Genomic DNA, 15,532 nt, shown 5'->3' with positions numbered 1-15,532 from the left:
TAGCTCAGCAGAGCCACTAACAAAGAAAGTACCTGCTTTACTGGCAACTATCTGAGACAAAAGCATGGAGCCCAAGACTGCTGTGCCATTTAGAGGAACGTGAATGCACTCTACAACACTGCAAATTAAAGTCGGAGAGAAGAAAAAGAGAGAAAATCAATACTAAACTCTTCAGTCAGATTACTGAAGTTTTAAGTAGGACTGGCTTTGAGAGTGTGCCCAATGCACCGTCTTGTTCAGGACAATATTTCCTGCTTTTACACTTCAAGTGACATTTTCTGCATGGCTGCTGACTACAATTGTAATGAGGCAGGAAGAAAAATCCTATAAACCCTTTGTGAAGTTATGTTTGAAGGATGCCCTTCTGTTTGAGCAAACAGCTTCTTAAATACTAAGTACAGTCAAAAATAATATGAGGTTCATCTCTCTCTCATAGAGGGGTCTTTTGGTGGTTACATTCAGGAATAATTTGCATAGAAAAATAGAATGGAATAATAGAATAATAGAATGATTTGCAAGGTACATAGCAGGAAGTACTATAGAAAATCCCATGATGCAGATCTAACGTCAAAAGAATAAATTCAAGAAGATGTTCCAAAACCATTTAAGAAATAGGAGAATACTTTTTTATTTTGTTTTGCTTATTTTTAAATCAAAAATGATGCAGTTGCAATTTTCAGGTTTTGAGCAAATTTTCCAATTATACAAATGCTGTCTTACAATGAATACTTATGGTAATACATTATTTGCTGCTGTCTGATAGATGAATGACTGCTAAAATAAGAATTCTTCCCTCCTTATTCACACCTTCCTGAGAGTTATTCTTTTCAGACCCTTCCAAGAGAAGGTAAATCCAGTAACAAATGAATGAACTATATATCCCACAATGTTCAAAATCACATTTTAAATGTGAAAAAATTAATACCTTGATTCCTAATGACCACCCGACCCATATAACTTCCTTTGCTGTCGACTGGACAGGTGATAAAAATTGTGCAGCATTCACAAGGTCTTGTTTATAGCTCAGATCAGTCTCAGTGCTTTTCAGTATTCATCTATGAGCTCGTATTCAACTGACATCGCAGACCAAAGGTTCTTTAAAAAAACAAAGCTTATGTTAGCTCTTATTTAACAGTTACTTCATATCCAAGGTATTTGTATTGATTATTGTGCAGAGAATGGAATGTCCTTTCTTACCATTTCTTCCTATTTTTCTTCCTCTGAAAGCACAATGCCAGGGTGAGATACAGCTACCAACAGGGCTGCCTAGAATTTAAGGGGAACATGGAATATCTGTGCTCAGATAACATCCAAAGAGAAATAAGAAGCTTTATAAGAAGCAGAACAGGTGAAGGTTGACTGAATTTACTAAGAATGTGCAACCAATCAGTAAAAGCTCCAAAGAGATTTTCCTGTTGTTTAGACATCAGTCAAGGTTGTATCAAGTTTAACAAGGACTGAACACATACTCTCACCTTTTCCTAAACAGGATACACTGGAGATATCCCTCTGTACCAAATGTTTTCATTCCACGACATTTGTTGCATTTCTGAGACCTGATTGTCTGGGTTCAGCAAAAGAGGCAATATTTCTTAAGGAAAGACAAAAATATCGCAGACATCTCTTCCTATATTCATTCACAAACAGCATAATGTCATAAACCTTCATTTCTATGGGAAAAAAAAAAAAAGCTGTAAGGCTGATTTTGCTTATATTTATCATTTGTAAAAGAGTGTCACTGATGTAAATTAAAGTTAAGGTTTAGACTTCTAAATACCAAACAGTGTGAAAAATAATCCTTCGTTTCTCTTTTTGAGCAGCATTTACTGGAGGAATTAAACTCTCCTGATATGCATTTTATTTATGTATGAGATATTCTACCCACTACAACACCAATAATTTGAAAAAAAAAATATTTAAAGGTTATTTTGAAAATATATTGAAAATTTGAACTTACTGAACAGCAGTAATTGTTCACAGAAATTCCTTTGCAGTGAACCACTCAAATAATACCAAAATGAATTTGAACTCTAATTTCTAGTTCCCTGGTTTTTGTTGATTTTAATTTTTCTCTTTGAACACATAAATGCATTCTAGGTTTGACATCTTAGCCCTAAAGAGCCTTTAGTTTGCAGAATATTGAATAACTATAAAAACATTCCACAAAATGTTAGAAGCTAATTTGGCTTCGTTAAGCATTATGTGACAATCGTCCTGACCCCCATGTGAACCTTCCCACACTAATTTCCATTCCCACAGTGAGATTTAACATTTCTAACACTAAAATCACACAAAGTATAACTTTCTAATACAGCTGACAAATCATGCTGCTACTAAGCAATGAAGGTCATTTCAATAAGTGATACTCAACCAAACTATGGACATTTCATCCAGGCTTCCTGGGGTCTAGAAAAGCAGAACTGGGGATTCCCCAGTATCAAGTGACATTTCTGCTGATTACTCAGAATTTCATTCATAAGAAGTAGGTGGAAAGGAGAATCCTGGAAATCTACAGAGTTAACTATCACTTTGTGGTAATAACATATCTGGGCTCAAGTATCCAAAGCCAGAATGAAAGTGAATTCCCAAGAGACTGCTGTTCTGCCCCAAACTCACCATAATATTTGTGTGGGATCTTAAAGAAGTCGTTTTCCTTCTCTGTGCTTCATCTCCTCGTCTTTCAGACAGGGATAATAGCAACTCATTCCTCCCAGAATGTGTGTGAAGTGTGTAGAGACCATGTGACAAGGCAGAAATACCTATGTATTATTACAGACACAGGGACCAGATCTATGGCAGAAATGCAGGTAAAGCTTCAAGGCCAGGAAGAGAGGGGTAGATACATTTTGTCATCCCGTGTACGAAGGATCAGAACCAAAAGGCAAATAAAGCAAGCAGCTTGTACTCTGGCATATTTCCTTGTATCTGGAATTGGAAACAACACAGCAAAAACTATTCATTCTTGGATGAAAAGTACATAAATATATAACAGACGAGCCCTTTTAGTGACTCATTGACAACAACTGCCTACTGACTGGATGTGTCTGGAGTATGCAGAGTGGATTCAGGAGAAACAAAGGGCCCTAGGACTCTGGGAATGTGTGCAAACATCTGGAGTACATACAACACATACCTGTAAACTTAACCAAACAAATCAGCTTGCTCTGCTCCTTATTTGAAACACTTTCCTTTTACAATGCATGGGAAAACCATAGCAATATCTGTTATACCATTTACGATTAAGAAAATCAGGAGGTAGACAGCTTAGATCTATAAAAGTGATTTGATATATTTGGCAATCCAACTTGGCCTGCCTGCAATGAGCTGTTAAATGAAATTTTGCACAGCCATGCCATCAGGCTTTATTCACTTGCCACATTTTATTCTGAAGGCTAAAACTGATGGCTAATACTAATCACTTCAATCACTGCCAGGATTGTGTCAAATTTTGGGATGAGATTGATCCCATCTTACATAGGGATGGGGAATGAGCATGATTTGTAAATAAATCAGAAATCACCAATCAAATTGAAGAGAGAGGTGGCCTAAAACACCACCAACCTCCCTTTCTAGGGGTGCAGTAGATCAGCATTCTGAAGAAATCCAGGTGAGATATTTCATGGATTTGTTTTACAATAAATAATTAATTAGATAAATACATAAAATAATGGAGGCTTTGGGGTTTTTTTACCTGCAGTAATTGTTGGATAAAACCTTAGTTATTCAGAGAAAATTTTTCAAATTATAGAGAGAAATGGCCACGCCAATCTCCCTGGGAACAGCAAATTCACCAAAAGCAGTGCTGGGGTGAAGGACATTCAAAGCTTTAAATCTATGACAGGTTTTGCCCAAGACTTTCTTTATGTGGACAAGGTGCTGACTTTTTCTCATTTCTATTCCCCTAACTTTTCATGGACAACTCCTCCTCCAGTACTTCTAGATAAGAATAGGCATCAGAGTAGCAGTAATTGCAGCATTTTCAGCTAGAAAAAAAAAAAAAAACAACATATTTTTATATAAAATATATATTATATATTATATATTATATATTTTACATATAATATAAAAAAAATCTATTTTTGTCACACATTGTCTGATTGAACTGAACATAATGGTGGGATTCCTCAGTGCCATATATGTGACCATGTCACTACCTGTTCTGTGTCCTCAAGTGCAAAGTAGAGAAACAATTCTAAGAAGAAGTAAAGTATTAGTTATTAAAGGCAGAAGGTTGAAGAGATTTCTTGTTCTAAATGTTTAAGGTTTTCCTTTTACAGAACCCAGAAACGATATCAGTGCCAGAAAAGAGTCTGGTTCACCCAACCTCCTGGTGCTGTTTAAACAATTTATTTCATCATTTCTCGCAGCCAACACTCGGTTGCATTTCTGTTTACATACTCAGCAGGGGCCACCACCTTTGGGAAGAAAGATGAGAACATACTCACATTATGGTATCTGTAAGATTCATTGAGTCTTTAATGATTTTCATGAAGAGTCTTGCTGTGAAAGCAATGAACAAAGTCAACAAAAGGTCCAGATACAGTATTCTTGTAATAAAATTAAAATTACTAAAGTAAACTTGTAGGTGTCTGACAAAGAATTGAAAAGTACAACATATTTAGATATAATGCATCAGCTGATACTAAATGCAGCACATGCGAACAAGGCTGGGCTCAGTGAGAACAGGCTGTGCAAACTGATCCAGACTCCGAGTGTGTGGCATGTAGATGGATGGATTTTGTTTCATGAACAGATTTTCTTTTCCCAACTTGCTGTTTTAATGACAACAAAACTCAAGACTCAGGCATGAAGAAGAAATATTGTCCTTAAAGTCTCATGGGTTTAGCCTCAGCAGCGACTATAAAATAGCAGTAATTTTTAAAAACACAAACTTAGAGATAACAAGAAATTCATTAAATTATATATACACACACAACTAGACCCACGATAGGAAGCTAATTCAAAGGAACTTTTCAATGAATATTGGTATAGAGATGCTTTTACTTCACACTAGAACTTAAGTTTTGTTTTAAGATTTACTACTTTTTGAATTTTTGGATGACTTACATAAATCAAAACTAGGTACACAAGGATTAGTTTCTAAATACTTCGAGTGTTTTTAAGCCAATTTGTTTTGTTTGATCTTGGTAAAGTTACTGAAAAGAGAAAGAATGAAAACCCTCTCCAAACCGTACTTGATAGCATTGTGATGATTGCTATTGCAGTGGCAAATGCAGAACCAGCCCATCTATCAATCAGCACCAGAAAAGTGAAATGCTTTGCATTGTCAAGAAACAGCCTCTGGCAGTTCAATTAGGGATTACTTGCTGTTGTTCAGGTAAATGTTCTCCCAAGTGCACCATTTCAAAAGGACTCTTGAAAGGCATTTCTAGATAAGTGGGTGGCTCTCCACTCCTCCTTCCCAGATGTTCCCAGCTGTATGGGCAGGAAGTTTCCTCTCTTTTCTTTCCTGTCTCTGGCAGACTGCTCCCAATTCCATCTCTTCTGCACCACAGAGCTACCTCCCACATGAAGCCAGATAATTCTGTTTTCTTCAGTAGTCCAATGTCTTTTTTTTATTAGGCACGAACATTTTGGGGTTCTGGCGCCTTTTTATCTACGGTGTATTATTTTATTTCCTTACTACTTTTTTACCCTCTCAAAGCAAAGTTCAATGATGTCTCTCAAGTCAGGAGTGTCAAACTTATATCTATGCAGCCAGCAGCAAAATGCAATGGCCTTATGCAGGATTCAGTGTCAGGAACACAACAAATGGGCAGCTCTGCAATTAAAAGTGGCTGTCCAGGAGAGAGAACTAGACTTCTAAACTGGGGGAGTAAAGAATCTCCCTCTCCTTTTACATGTTTACCCAGAAATTACTGCTGTTCCCAGAACCTAGACTTACTCTAACAAAATATGACTCTTTAGAGGGTATGGAAGCTTTTTGATATGGCAATAAAGGCAAAAATAGAGCAAAAATAGACATTTGTATCCCTTTTCTTTGGAAATTTTAAACCGAACAAGTCTATGAATTTTCTCAGAATGTCACTTGGTGATACACCAGTGAATTCACCAAATTTGGCAATTCAATGAAAACATTAACAACCCAGCATGGGTTGTTTTCAACTGGAATTTCCTATGCTGACCATGAACCACTGCATGAAGATCTAGATGATTACATTAAAAAGCCAAGAAAAGGAGTTGTGTTTTCATAGGTAAAATCACCAGGATAACAAACAGAAAGCAGCCATAAGCCTTTCGGTTTCCAAAGCACTGCAAAAGTAAAAGCAGTAAGAATAGGGATATACAAAAATGCTGACTAAACAGGAAGCTGTGCCTGCACTTACATTTAGGCCATGATACCACAATATTACTGATGCCCTAGGACTTACACACTCTCCCAATTTCTATCTTTGCAACAGAGTCAATTATTCCTTGACACCACCTAGTTGTTTTCTTTTATTATAAAATATAAATTGTCAAATACAAAAGTATACTCTTTGGTTACCTAAACTGGGATAGATTAAGCCTACCCTAAAACTTCTGGAATGCATGGGCCACTAGGGTATTTTGTCATTACTGGTGGCATTTGTTTTGTTTGGGAAAGAGAGGGAGAGGGTGTCTTCATTTTGGTGATCCCCTTTTTACATCCTCATAGCTAATACCAAACCCTGGGTTCTTAACTTTATCCCACTTATTTTTGTGTTTTGCTTTTTCCCCCGTCCATCTTTGTCTGCCTCCAATTTTCTGTCATTAAAGAGGGAGAGCTCTTGAGCACCACCACACCTGAAAAACAAACAGAATTTTATATGAGCTCAGAGCTTTTCTTTCACAAAACAGAATGGAAAACGTGTGACACTAATGTGATATTCAGAAAGCAGCACGGCTTATTTTATTTGTCTCTTACTATTGATTCCTTTATCCTTGGTCTGATTTGGTTAAGTTCTCCAGGCCCATTGTTAAGCACAGCATAACCCACCTCCTTTCCATCCTGACCCTACACAGAATAATAATGAGCATGTCCTTGAGGGAGAAGAGACAAAGTTACCTGGGTGGCATTTTATGTTTGAAAAAGGAAAGGAATAACAAATCCTTTGGTGTGTCTTACTTGTTGTTGTCATACCCATGCTGATTTCCTGAGCCGGGTACTGACTCATTTCCCAAATCTGAGATTCCTGCTGACTCCCAGGCCAAGTGGGATGCACTTGGACACCCTCATTTTCCAGCTGCAGACCTCTTTATCTTGCCAGGCACATCATTTTGATAGCTTGTGCTCAAAGTCACTTGGTGAACTATGAAAGAAGACTAAAGTAAATGTATTCTCGCTAAGGTGCTAAGGACACATTACAACTTTAAACATGCAAGGATGCATGAGGACAGCTGGTTTGGTTTATAGAAACAAAACAGTGGCTGGTTAAGAGAACCAATTTGACTTTAAAGAAGATTGGCATAGACACTTGACACATATTTCGTTCAGGTTACAAATAAAAAAAATCAATCACAGATTTAAGTTTTGAATCACACCTGACTCCACCTGTTTAAGCTTTGAAACCCTGACCCCCTGTTGCTCAGGAGGTGCAGCCACTGCAGTCAAAAAGGCAGAATGAGCACAGCAACTACCATGTTAATGCTGTGACAGACCAAGGGGAAGATGGGAAAGGCACCTTGGAGAACGAAATTTTAATATGAGCCAGATTGGACAAGGACTAAACTAGGAGATAAAATTCAGAGCCAGTCTGAAATTTTAAAAACTGAACCTATATTATCGGGACATAATGATATGGCCTTTGAAAGCTGGCAGAGAACTGCAATTTTCATTCAGTTATATGTAAATTACCTACGTAAAAATTATTGTTGGGCTGATTAAGTTCTTGCCTCCCACAACTTTTAAAAAGAAAAAAAAAATATAAAAGAAAATAATTTGTCAAACTCAAAAAGGTCCCTTTGAGGAAGACAATACTGTCATGTCTATCAATAACTATAAGAAATAAATTTGACTGAACAACACAATATAAAATTATCTTAGAAAAGAGAAAGCTTTGGTAAAAAACGAAAAAGTGCCCAAACTCTCATGTAAATTCTAGCAATCCAACTTTAATGCACACAATTCTCTGAATTCTCTGTGCCTACTGGCAGCTTTCTGAGAGCAATTGTTTCAACAGATATAATTTCTGCCCCAGACCATCATTGCATGATCTGTATGATGCACACTTGCTCTCTTATGAAAGTCCATTTCCAAAGAGGTAAACTTATTCCACAACAAAAGGGAGAATAAGACACTTTGGCCACGTAGTTGCTTCACTATTAAATTAAATTATAATATTAACAGCAAGGCAAGAGCTCAGTTCCTGGTCAGAAACACCTTTAAAATGGAAGCAGCTGCTTCACATAAGAGTGATGGTTATTTAGGCTGGAGAAGAGCAGAATAAAGATCCCCTGCTCATGGGAAAAGGGCCTGTGCTGCATTTTGCAGGATGTCTGCATCCTCGAATAAAAGTCTGAAAATTTTACTCTAGATTGAAAGGAAGAATTGCAACAGCTGAAGCTAAAATAAAAATTCAGTATTGCCAAACAAAATCAGTTCTGCCCACGGAAAACGTCAGAAAAAGCTGTGTTTGCCCAAAAGATGTGTCTGCCTACACAAGCAGGGGTCTGAGACACACAGGTGTGCCAGGTTTAGTTCTTGGAAATGGATGTACCCTCTCCTGCACACATTCAAAGCACTTTTCCAGTTAAGCCTGTATTTTATTAGAAATCTTCATTCCTATTCCTATGGAAGACCTATCATATTTATAAGGTTGCAATTTAAGCAGTTTTGCCTCTCAAAGGAAGTTTTATGTCCAACATTAATTCCGCTGAATCCATTTCACTAAGAAAATGAGTGATACATCTGCCAACTTCCATCAGTAAAAGAATTACTTTTTTCATTCTCCTTCTTTAAAATAATTTGTGGTAGTCAGTTATAGAGTTATGGGTCTTCAAATACTTCATAAGTATTTTCAGCAGATTTTTAAGGATATTTTTCATAGCATATCCTACACCAAGTATTCATAAGACATGAAATTACTTCATTTCCCAGCAACACAGGACATCTGGAATCACACCAAAGTTGCCCTGGTAAAACCTTGTTTAGTAGAGAGATATGAGGATACAAATGTCTCATAATGTCATTCATATCATAATCAGCAGGTAAGGAAAGGGCACTTTCCTAAAGCATGTATAGATAACAACATGATGCAGATAAATAGCATTTGACTCCTCTGAAGTCTCTGTTACCCTCCCACCTCACACACTCATATCAACAAGGTTTTGGCAAGCAAAGGGATTTTTTTGGAACAAAACCACCAAGCTGATCTGTGATAAAATTACAGTATTATCCTATCCACCTTGTGTGAACATCACAAAAGCAACAAACACCTACACAGTTGAAATAAAAACAAAATGCAAAACAAAACTATTATTTGTTATACAATATTTTACACGTTTCAAATAGTTTCCAAAGTTCTGTAGCTACCGACTTTTTTCAAAGGGGAAAATATTGTTTGTATTTTTACTTGCAAAGAAGGTATTTTAGCTTCCATTCATTGTACATGAATTATTCATTGCTAGGTAAAACATCGGGATCTGCTGCATTTCCTTTCCCCAGAAGATACTTTCTTTTTGAGAAAATGAGACCTTCTCATTGAAGTAGACTTAGAAGCACCAGAGTCTTTACAGTATCTTTTCAATCCACAGAAAACAAAAGGAAAAGGGTAATATTTTGACCTGCAATGTGTATGAGATACTTTATACATTCACATATATATGCATATATATATAATTTCTTACACAATATCAGCAGAAATATCTCAGTATCTAACTTATGTCCCAAGCAACATTCTTACACCTTAACTACGAACTAGTAAAGTATAAATACAGAGAATAGATTTCCAGAGGAGTAATATATTGTTTCCTTTTATCCAGAGGCCTACACATGTAGCAAAACAATTAAAAGCTGATTTAATATTGCCGCAATTTCAAAACAAAGATACACAAATAAATCCCAAAAATTAAAATACCAATCTGAGTATTGTCAGTAAAAATTCATTTCCTTTCCTTTGTTTTTTTTTTTTTTTTTTTTCCTTTTCTGTCTTGTAAAACCATCAGCACTGTTAGATCTGGCAGCAGTTCTAAGCTTATTTGCTAGATTCATTTTTCTTGAAAGTCATTACATGTATTTCTCACATCCTCACTGAAATGCTCTGCTTCTCACATCAGCCCTCTCATTCCACAACGGCCAATTTCCCATCCCCTGTCCTTCAACACGCTGCATTTCCTTGCACTTGACCATTAGCCTGCAAGCAATAGGGCTTTTTAGTGCCATTTTGGACATTAAACAATTACACAGGATGAACATTTATTTTATGCCTAGATATTACTTCCCTTAGAAAAATCACTCTAGTAAGACCATCCCTATTACCAGTATTTGACAGAGGCCAGTGCTCACTGACCAGGCTCTTTTAGATATTTTACAGCATAAGGTGCATTGTTTAATAGAAAATTTACAGATTTGAAGGCAGTCAATGTTACACCAGGTTTCTGATTTAGTGGAATGGAACAAAATATCTTGCATACAGGTAGGTTTTACTCGAAGGCAGAGATATATGTCAGCTGCAATATGCAGTGTGGTTCCCACAGCAGCCTGCAGGACAGGCTCTGTCAGGATGCTGGGCAGCACATGACACTGCAGCAGCTCATGGGTCCAAACAGCTCCAGCCTGTTGCTGTCTTCTTAATCCTCTGATGTTGGTTTTAGGGGACTATTGGCAAATCAGAATATATTAGCTGTTCTTTCAGATCTTTTTGACAATCTTTAGTTTCTTGTGTAGAGGAAGTGAAATCCTCTGTCCATCATTAATAAGCAGCATTCCTTACCCACATATTCCCATGGTCTCAAATTGCCAGGGGAGAAAGCACAAGGCAAGTCACAGCAATTTTATTTCTGAGTATTTAAATTATTTATATAATAACTTCTAAGAGAAATATCTTGGTACATTCCTTAAACACCAATAACGTATGCCTAACATACCAGATGAAAGACAGATTGAAACATATAGAAGAGCACAGTATTTAGCAAAGAAAATTAACACATTTCATTCAATGATAGCTTGCAGAAAACTATAAACTCCTCTGGCATCCAGCTCAGTTTAGCTAAGAGAACCAAGAACCAGCCTTTTGTTAAGAATGGTGAGAGCAAAAGACTAAGAAACTTAATAGCAAAAAGAAAAAAAACAAAGGTCTGTTGCTTTAAGAACTGCTTTACCTAAGAGCTATTAGCAAGAGTAAAATTATCCATTCCCTCACTCCACACTTTGCACCCCCTTGTGAAGTTGGGGGTAGTACCCCAGAGCTAAGATGTGATTAATGAATTTCAAGATCCGTATAGCAAATCTGGAGAAAAAATCTAGGGCCCGGTGAAAACAAATCAAGTTCCACAAAAGGAAGCACAAGCAGTATGGCAATATTTTCTTGAAATACTTATGTAGCTCTGTACTTCCAGTGTAAACACAGCCACCACCAGCCTCAATAACGACTACGTGTAGCTTGCACTGAAAGGAGATTTACAGCACACAACCTCACCAAGTCAGAGAGCATATTCTTGAAAACCTCCGTATTTGCAGGTAATGACAGAAGTCACTGCATGACTGAAAAGCCAAACAAGAATTGTTTCTTCTTTTCAGTTGGACAATGAGGAGTTGGGCTTGGACTTGTAATTATAAATCAGCTGTCCTGTGTGACAGCAGCAAAATAACCCATCTTGTACCCAGCTGCCTCAGCCAGCTCAGGCTGTCTCATTTTGACAGGAACTCTGTTCCATCAGGAACACAAAGTCTTCAACTCCGTGGGGCAATTCACATCCAATGTTGTGCAATTTAGTTTACAATGAGACCTAAAATTTTAATTTTATATTGTATATGAGCTGTATATTAGCTCCAGTTCACCCACCTCTATCTGAAATATCACCCAAAAATACTGGGGAAGTGCATCCAAAGCATCACCTTCAATACTTGAAGTATGGCTTTCTAGAAGACAGAAAAGATTTATTAACTCTTTACCAAGGTACTTTTATTTCACTTCAGTTCTGTAACTTTTTAAAATCAGGAGCAAACCTGTCTGAGATCTTTATACTGCCAGAAGGACATAAATATGATAATGTCCAGGCAGGAGAGAAACTAAGAAACAAAAAGGTGATCTTCTATACCATGGATATATTGAAAGTATCCAATATATTTCCAAGCTTTTTTAATTATCCCGGTCCAATATTTCTGTAATTCCATTAACTCAAGGTAATTTTTCTGTTTCTTTTATTATTTGCATTTACTAATTCTTAAAGGGAGAAGAGAAAGGAAAAGCAAACCTTAGGTCTTATGGAAATAAAGCACTTGCATGCTTTGTTACACTTGTGATTTAGCAATGTTTTTGGTGCAAAAAATACAGAAAGTGTACATGAAAACCTATGAAACCATGAAACTCTAATTCATATACTTGCATTCATATGACCTATTTTGTACTTCACAAGCATATATTTTGTGCCTCAGCTACATGTCCATTAGCACTGAATTTTTTTTATGTCTCTGGATTTGTAGATAATAATCCAACAATCACTGTCACCTGTTTCTTTTTTAGTACCAAATTTCAGAGGAAGAGAGATCTCTTTAGGACTTCCCTGTTAGATGATTGCATTACTTGCAATTCCATGCTGTTTAAAAGCTATCTTGCAGGTAAAAGCCCCTTGTTCTGCTGCCTTTTTTTGCTAATTTTTTTAGACATTCAAAACATGCTGATTTCTTTACCCATTCAGATCACAGAGTATTAAGGTGATGATTTTCTACTCAATCTTCCTACTCCAGCTGTGAGACATATTTCCCACAAATGCTCTCTAGTGTCAATTTGAAATTTGCTGTGTCAGTAACAATTCCTGCCAGTAATTTTCTGCTGCTAAATATTCAGAGAGTAAACAGCAAACGATCTATACAAACGAACAAATTTTTAAAATTGGCATCAGGAGGAATTCTTATGGTCCTCCCCTAACAGGAAGAAATTAAAGTGTTATGGGTATGTGCTATTCCTTACTCAACAATGAATAAATAAATTTCTAACACACTGTTTTGAGCACTGGGAAAAATCAGTGAAGAGGGAAATCCACACAGCAAAGTGGCCAGCACAGAATTTTGTTGGCTGTCCAGACACAAACCAACTTGGAACTTTTGCTTGTCACACTATCTTTTATTGAATAATTCACATGTCCCCAGTATACATTCAAACAGGAGATTCAAAGGAAGTATTTCTCATTAGAGAGAAGAAAAAGTTCTGAGTAAAACAAATTTTAAACCATAAAATTAGCTTGACAGGCTGAAGCATTGAGTGATTAATTTAGCTAAATTGCATCTTTACATTTACATCATATATATTCAATATTGTTAGTGATTCCTTTTACCCCAGAATTAAATGCTTTGATCCATATTTTGTTAAAGAGCCCATCAGTATTATCTTAAAACTATAAAATTAGTTATTGATTATTCACTAAGTAATAAAACATTTAATGATGCCATATGCCAACCATATTTTGCTCTCCTAAATTTAGGTATCTGTCCCATGTCCATTTAGTGGTTTTGATCTCCTAAAATGAAAAGAGTGAAAGCAGAAAACGATTTTTGAAATTTTTTTGGTAGTCAATCTAGGTTCTGTGAACAAATATCCACTTAACAAATTGGAATTCCTAATTATCAGCTTCATTCTTTGCTGTTATCAAAGTGATCAAGATCCGAATTGGCATTATCAGCCTAATTATCTAGTAATAAAATAATATCATACTAATGAGCACCATGCTGCAATTAACCAGGACCTGTAACTCTGAGAAACTCTCTAGAAACTTAGGTTTCAGTTCAGTGCCTTGCAAAGAGCATTAAATAAGTTCACCCCAAAAAGGAAATCAGTGTCAGGGGAAAAAAAGGGTTTAAAAATTTATATTTTAGTTGTACTTGACAGCTTGAAGAGGTAATGAGTTTCATACCTTTAGAGATTCTGGTTTTAGAGCAATACATTTCAGTCCTGGCAGAATTAGAAGATGCTCATCCATTTGTCAGGATGAATATTCCATTCCAATGCTGCTCTATTGAAACAAAAAGACCAGCATGGGTAGAGAACACCCAACACTGTTTTGCAGCAGCCTCCTGCACAGGGCACAGTACATAACCAGACACAATGCAGTTTCGTGGAGCAGCTCTCTGCCTCCTCCTAATTCCTAAACCTACATGGCTATAAATCAGAACTTGTCAGGAGTTTGATCTTATGATCAAGGGGTGCAGCTCAAATCAGTGGCCACTTCAACCCCCTGCTCCTGGAACAGCCTGCCAAGGCAGGAAGAAAGTTGCTCTATCTCAGCTTGAGGTTTTCAAGGGACAGTGCCATTACATTCTCAGGAACTACAGTCCATTCCTTAGCATAAAATAGTTTCCTTCCTCTCTTTAGAAATATCATACTATAACAGTGCTTCTAAATCAAAACTTATCGTGAGTTTCCATGAAAAAGAGTAGAGAAGTAATGGATGCATTAGGTAATTTATACAACTACATCCCAGGATAGGGCTTCAGTTTTCGTGTTTGTTAAAATGGATTTACTGTGTGTTGTATAAAGAAAGTAAAATTAATTTTGATCTCAGACTTCTTATTTTAAACCTTTTATAAAGTCCACCAAGGATACAGACAGAAAAAATAAGTACATACAACAAGAAATATTATACCTATAAGATAGCCAAAGTAAGGTAAATTCAGTTTTCAAACCTACCTCAGTATATTCTAGTGCAACTCTCTTTGTGATTTGTGACTTTGGTACAAAGGACTAATAGGATTTCTGTTCTAATAAGGTCATGCTGTACTTGCTAACACAATAACTGAGGAAAAATTACTGTAGATCTAAGTAGTGAGGCAAAATTACTTAATTTTATAACAAAGATTAACTTGTTTCAAATCCTATAAAAGCATTCTCCTTACATGCTATGCATGGTGACATGTAATGTTGTCTCATGTTTGCTTATCCAAGAAAAGTGACACGCAAACAACGTATTTCCCTCTTAAATATAGGCTGGTTTTTTTAAGACACCACTCCTTAAGTAGGTATTTGATTTTAGAGAGTCAATTAGAAGTTATAACTCTTACAAATAAGAGATCATTTATAAACTACTGAGAGCTGAGATGTAAGATTGAGATCAACTCTTGCAATGGTCCCTCTTCCCCTGTACATGAAGGATATGGACAGATTTGGTCCAGCAGAGTAGCTTAAAATATTGCACCCTCACAAATGAAATTCCATGGAAGACTGCAAGTTTGGTTCAGAGCAAAATATCAACTTCAGGATTTTTTAATCCTTTAAAATGGGTTTATGTGTGCCTGTGTAAATAACCTTCTAACACCATGTCTCTTTGCACACTTCTGACACTCCAGAAAACATTAGTTTACACTAACAAGGCTGGCTGTGCACCAGGAGTGCTCACA

The 15,532-nt window shown here is 36.5% G+C and overlaps 1 long non-coding RNA gene across 1 annotated transcript in view; it reads right to left on the bottom strand.

Moving 5' to 3' along the window:
* Nucleotides 1–603: 603 nt before the first annotated feature.
* The window catches only part of LOC148222625 (uncharacterized), a 48,552-nt gene continuing 33,623 nt past the window's right edge, over nt 604–15,532 (bottom strand). Inside the window, exons 3-7 of the long non-coding RNA XR_015805648.1 lie at nt 4,446–4,500; nt 2,617–2,925; nt 1,476–1,670; nt 1,198–1,266; nt 604–1,095 (exon numbers count right to left, since the gene is read on the bottom strand). This is a non-coding gene — a long non-coding RNA (uncharacterized LOC148222625). The remainder of the gene's footprint in view (nt 1,096–1,197; nt 1,267–1,475; nt 1,671–2,616; nt 2,926–4,445; nt 4,501–15,532) is intronic.

The sequence above is a fragment of the Sturnus vulgaris genome, chromosome 10, assembly GCF_052056855.1.
Source record: "Sturnus vulgaris isolate bStuVul1 chromosome 10, bStuVul1.hap1, whole genome shotgun sequence".
Classification (NCBI taxonomy): Eukaryota; Metazoa; Chordata; class Aves; order Passeriformes; family Sturnidae; genus Sturnus; species Sturnus vulgaris.
This window is presented reverse-complemented; position numbering and strand designations above follow the sequence as displayed.